Source organism: Grammomys surdaster, unplaced genomic scaffold, assembly GCF_004785775.1.
Source record: "Grammomys surdaster isolate TR1022 unplaced genomic scaffold, NIH_TR_1.0 164, whole genome shotgun sequence".
In the NCBI taxonomy this organism is placed as follows: Eukaryota; Metazoa; Chordata; class Mammalia; order Rodentia; family Muridae; genus Grammomys; species Grammomys surdaster.
The window spans coordinates 1,983,021-1,989,020 of NW_021604612.1; the positions used below are offsets into that span (position 1 = coordinate 1,983,021).

Genomic DNA, 6,000 nt, shown 5'->3' on the forward strand with positions numbered 1-6,000 from the left:
TTTGAAACAGGTCACCTCACAAAAAAAAAAAGGGCACAGTCTAGAAAGTATAGGGCTCTCTAAAGAGCAGGTGCTCAATGGACTGGACTGTTTAAAGCTGAGGTATCTTCTTAAACTGTTTTGCAATTGTGTGCGTGTACTTAGTGTGTGTGTGTGTGTATGTACATGTGTGTGCCATCACAGCTCATGTGTGGAGGTCAGGGGACAGCTGGCTGAAGTGAGCTCTCTCTTCCCACCACCTGGATGGCAAACACCTTTGCCCCAGGATTGAGCTCACCAACTTTCTTCTAAGCTTTTGAGACAGGATCTCTCACTCCCCCTCAACAGGCTTTTGCCATCCCCCTGCCTCCTAAACACTGAGATGCCATGCTTGGGCCACTACACCACACCTGGTTCACACTCAATATTTTCCCCATGACAGCCTGGGCTATCCTGGAACTCCGTCTGTAGACCAGGCAAACCTCAACCTCAAAGGTCTGTCCACCTCTGCCTCCTGAGTGCTGGGGTTAAAGGCGCAAGCCACCACCGCCCTGTTTGATTTAACCTTTGATTGTATTTAGCTTTGGGCATAGTGATGACGGAGGCAAGGGAACAGAGAACCTGGAGGTAATTCTAGAAAGAAGCTACAGAGCTGTAAAGTTATCATCACAGGGAACACTGGTGCAGGAGCTCTGATCCCAGTGTGAATCCTGAGATTGTGAACTGGAAAAACCTGTTTGTTGTCCTGGTGTGGCTCAGCCCTGGCATATACCTTTCTGTATATTGTAAACAAGACTGAATACAGTCAACCATAGGTCAAGAGGTAGCGCCAGCAACCAGCTGACAGGGAGTGAGCATAAGAAAACCAGGGAAGCCGGGCAGTGGTGGGGCATGCCTTTAATCCCAGCACTTGGGAGGCAGAGGCAGGCGGATTTCTGAGTTCAAGGCCAGCCTGGTCTACAGAGTGAGTTCCAAGATAGCCAGGGCTACACAGAGAAACCCTGTCTTGAAAAACCAAAAAAAAAAAAAAAAACAAAAAAAAAAAAAAAAAAAGAAAGAAAGAAAGAAAGAAAACCAGGCAGGGAAAGGGCTGGATGGAGAGGTGGCTCAGTGGTTAAGAGCACAGAAGGTGGCTCAGTGGTTAAGAGCACAGACTGCTCTTCTAGAGGTCCTGGGTTCAATTCCCAGCAACCATATGGTGGCTCACAACCATCTGTGATGTGATTGGATGCTCTCTTCTGGTGTCTCTGAAGACAGCTACAAAAATAACAAAAAATAGCTACAAATAAATCTTTAAAAAGAAAAGAAAACCCAGGAAAGACAAAGGAGGTGTTTTGAGCTGAAGGGGGATTTAAGACGTGGGGGAGCAAGGGGCTTTTTCCTTCTGGGAGGTCGGTGTAGTAGGAAGGCCAGCTGGGTGCTTTTTCTGACTCTGAGTTAGCAAGCTTTCACTATAGCCTCTGCCTTCTGAGTCTTCATTTGGTGACTCAAACTTTTCTGATTTTGTTTCAAAAACAACAGAAGATGGGTGTGGACAATAGCCCCAAGAGGAGGGCCTTTGAGTTCCCCCAGACTAACCAGCTGTTACTGAGTGCTTCATAACCGCACACCTGCAGGTTATGCTTCTAAGAGCCTGGTTAGCGTAAACTGCTTCTCAGACCTTGATCACCCGAGTTAACCCACGAACTCAAGCTGTGGGATGAGAAAGGCTAAGAGCTTTGTTTGGCCTGTGGTGCAGACATCGATCTGTCAGCACAAGAAGGTCTCCCTCAGCACCCGAATGCACGGTCCCTACAGGCACTCAGGGTGCCTGTGAAGAGTGCTTTACAGTCTAGAGAGCCCGCCTCTCCACGGCTACACCTAATTCTTACAATTCCATTCTCCTGACAAAAGATCCATGATGAGGGAAGAATGAACTGTTGCAGGTTATAAAGCAAGCCTCCAAGGTCGACATCCTTCCTGCTTCACCCACAGGCCGGCAGGGCTGCCCCATCTGCAGCTGGTCTAGCCTGGTTTCCAGAGCCTTACGGCCCCAGTCCTGGCAAAGTGAAGTTTAGGACTCAGAGAAGGACGGAGATATTTGGAGACGGATGAGGGAAAGGCTGTGAAGTGGAGGAAAATTCTTCCCAGTTTCTCCTGATGTTCAATGTCCCAGAAAACCCTAGACAGTTCTTGTATCTTCTGCCTCCACACAAAACGTTCCTGGTTCCAAACGCCTTCTTCAGGGTGTAAGAAAACACACCTTCAACTCATGCTTCTAAATGCTGCCTGAAAGAGGGAACACGGGTGTTTTCAACAATGCATGGTGCTCTGGAAAGGGGTTATGGGCAGAAAGAAGCTGGCATGGCCGGCCAGTTGTTTATGTCTTTTGCTGCAGGGCTGAGTGTTGTTTGGCTGGAGGCGTGGGTTTCCCTCAGAGAGAAGGAATGTCCAGAGGCACTGTAGACAGTCAGAGACATTTCTTCAAGCCGGCCACATAGCATTCCCTCACACCCAGTCGGCAGGAGCCAGCATCTAAGGGTATCAGCAAACTCACAAGAGCAAGACTTGTTTCTGCTTAGTTAAGTTCGCCAGTGAGCAGGGGCACAGACCTGCAAACCTTAAGGCAATCCATCCACGACTCTCAAGAGCTGGTAGGCAGCCTGCTACTGCAGCTCCTCCCTCATCGGGTACCCCAGGCCCGGAGCCTCCGTACAGAGGGTTGAGGTATAAAGGCTGCATTGTGTGGGGATTCTACAGCAGCAGAAGTGACCCGGCCAGCCAGAATCAATAGGAACGTGAAAGCAGTATTTCTGAAACAACTCAAAAATCTTCAAAAATGGGTGATCTCAGCTTCTTCCAGTAGCTGTGGCTTCCTATGGTACAAAGTCCCGTGCCACCAGTCACCAACGTACAACCATCCCAGAAATCCATTCCTTCTGTCTCCAGGACCACCTGGCTCTGGCCTTCATCACTAGCATAAGAACTGACTACACAGTGTAAGTGTACCATACAAGGAACCGGATTGGTATTTCATTAACATGTGGTACACAGTGGTGCCTATGATCCCAACACGTGGGAAGCAGAGGCAGGCGGGGTCTCATGAGTTTGAGGCCAGCCTGGTCTACTTAAGTTCCAGCAAGGGCTATAGAGTCTCAAGGAAAAAGGAGACAGTGGCAGGCTGCCTGCTGAGATCGTGTGAGTTCTGCATTGGGCCCTTAGCACCACACCCTCCACTCAACCCGCTACAGAACCCAAGAGCGTGATGGGGAAGCATTCTGCCTGCCTCTGGCCCCGCACCCAGGCTGCAGGGCTCCTGATTCTGCAGGTGACATTCTTCCTTAGCCCCAGAGCTTCTCACCATGTGTCACCACCCAGAACTAAAACTCCAGCCACCTACCTAGAGTAGCCACAATTAGTCGTTCCGTGCCCGGTGCCAGCTGCTCGGAGTCAGGCTCTGATTTGTTATGTCCCACACCCCCCAGGGCATCTTCTGCTGTGGTCCTCAGAAGCCTGTCTACTTTTCTACTCCAGGCCTCTACTCACGGCCTCCTTGCCTGCCTCCACACGTGGTATTCAACATCTGAAATCAGGCCTTCTCACGGAAGCTTTCCATGGCTGCTCTAACAGAGATCCACAGTTCTCTGTACCAGTCCCTTGTCCAAGGTCAAAGCCCCAAGCCTTGTTCCCTTGCCCACTGGTGGCGAATTGTTAAAGATCGCCGGTATCTTTTAACAGATAATTGGACGCAGTGTCCAAGATACATCCAAGGATCCCAGTTAGCAAATAAGTAACAGGTCTGAAACACGAAACGGAAAAACACAGGCCCACATAGATATTTAATCAGCCCATCAGAGGCTGGGGATGTAGCTCAGTTGGTAGAATACTTGCTGAACTATCCTGAAGCTCTCCGCCCTGCATGGGCCAGATGTGGCGATGCATACCACAGCTGGAATCCTGGCACTTGGGTGAGGGAACCGAGGTGATCAGAGTTCAAGGTCACCCTTCAACACATAGCAAGCCTGGAGCCAGCAAAACAACCAGCATCATTCACGAATGAAATAAACTAATCAACTCAATTGGCAAGTACCTAGATAGGCCAGGATGTTAACATAATTTCAAAGTAGCGACCCCAGGATATGCTTAGTGGTAAAGAAACCAAATGACACCACCACCAGGGTTTGCACGGGTGTCCAGCAACCCATGCATCAAGGGTTCAGTCTCTCACGTGCTGTAGCAGTAACTAGTCAGGAGCAATTATTAACACACTCACTTAAAGGGCATATTACTAAATGATGGTCTTAGCCAAGCACACCATCAATTCCATCATTCATGATGCAGAGGCAGGAGGATGTCTGGGAGTCCCAAGCTATCCAGGGCTACATACTGAGATGCTGTCTCACACAAACAAGCAAAGCAACAACAAAAACAAATGATGGATACAAAGTGTCCAGGTCATCAGAGTCAAAGACTGTGGAATGTTCCAGACGGAAAGCACATGTTAAGTACAATGAGCAAGTCTGAGCTGGATTCTCTTCTATGAAGGATAGCACTGAAATAACTTTTCTATAAGCATGAAATCATTTCAAAATTAAAAAGAAAGCCTCAGATTCCACATCCCGTCCACACTGGTACTGAACCAGCTGGAAGCGAGCTAGTTCTACAGCTGTGCCACACTCTGGTCCATCCACCGGGTCACTCTTTTTGTTGCTGTTTTGTTTTCTGAAACATCATCTCGCTATACAGCACAGGCTGGCCTTGAACTCCTGACTTTCCTGCCTCTACCTCCTAAGGGCTGGGACTACAGGCATGCACACAATACAGACCGTCAGTTTGTTTGTTTTAGACTGTCAGTTTTTATTAATTTTTTTGTTTTTTTTTCAAGACAGGGTTTCTCTGTATAGCTCTGGCTGTCCTGGAACTCACTCTGTAGAGCAGGCTAGCCTCGAACTCTTGAACTCAGAAATCCGCCTGCCTCTGCCTCCCAAGTGCTGGGATTAAAGGTGTGAGCCACCACTGCCCGGCTAGACTGTCAGTTTTTAATTGCCATATTTCACAATTTTGCTTTCCAATGTTTGGGTCATTTAGTGGCCTCCTGTCTCGGGCTCCCCTTTTCCACTAGATGTTTTCCAGAACACAAGCTGGACCAGGGAGCTCTGCTCTTCTGGTGCTTCTTGATCTAAGGGGGCTCTTTCCTGGTCCACCTAAGAACTAATTGTATCACTTTCCTGCTCTGAGACCACATTTTTGGGCCAATGGGAGCCTGACCTGCCCAAGCTGAGCCTCCCATTGTGAGGGGCAGGGTTCTAGAGTCAGTCAGGAAGCATCTCCTCACTCCACACATGACATCTGTGGAGACTGCAGCTTTGGCACCGACTACTGCTGCGCTCACCTCCCAAGACCGCGATTACCCCGCTAACTGGCAGGATGGGCAGGCAGCATCGGCACTCAAGACACATACCTAAGGCAACCTGCTTGCTTGTCCCTCCTCCTGGGTCTCCCTATGGGTATCTGCAGGTGTGTTTGAGAGGAAGAGCTCTTTCAAGGTCAAACCTGACCAGCCTTGGCTTTTGTTTTGACACAGGTTTTGCCAAGTTTGGGGGGGGGGGAGTCTTGAACCCGTGAGTTCAAGTGACACCCCTGTCTCAGACTCCTGAGTAGCTGGGATCAGAGGGTCATACCCGGTGCTCTGGTTGCTGGTTTTACGTATACCAGACAATGGATGTTTCTCTTTCACGCTGATGATCAGACTACTTGTAGTCTGATTCAATGTCAAACTCTTGTAACTATCCGTGTCCCGAGTTCCTCTGGTAAGGTTCCAACTTTATTTTCCCCCCTTTCCAAGTCCTAACCTTCTCAAAACCTTGTTTTATTTTGGTCCGGTGAGTGTGTGTGTGTGTGTGTGTGTGTGTGTGTCTCGGAAGACATGAGTTAGATCCCTGGAACCCAATGGCCCAATGGTGGAAGGAGAGAAGTGACTCCTTCAATTTGTCCTCTCTCTCTCTCTCTCTCTCTCTCTCTCTCTCTCTCTCTCTCTCTCTC

The 6,000-nt window shown here is 49.0% G+C and overlaps 1 protein-coding gene across 2 annotated transcripts in view; it reads right to left on the reverse strand.

Moving 5' to 3' along the window:
* Ssh1 (slingshot protein phosphatase 1) overlaps nt 1-6,000 on the reverse strand; it is a 55,264-nt gene that overhangs the window by 36,528 nt on the left and 12,736 nt on the right. The gene's annotated exons all lie outside the window — the stretch shown is intronic.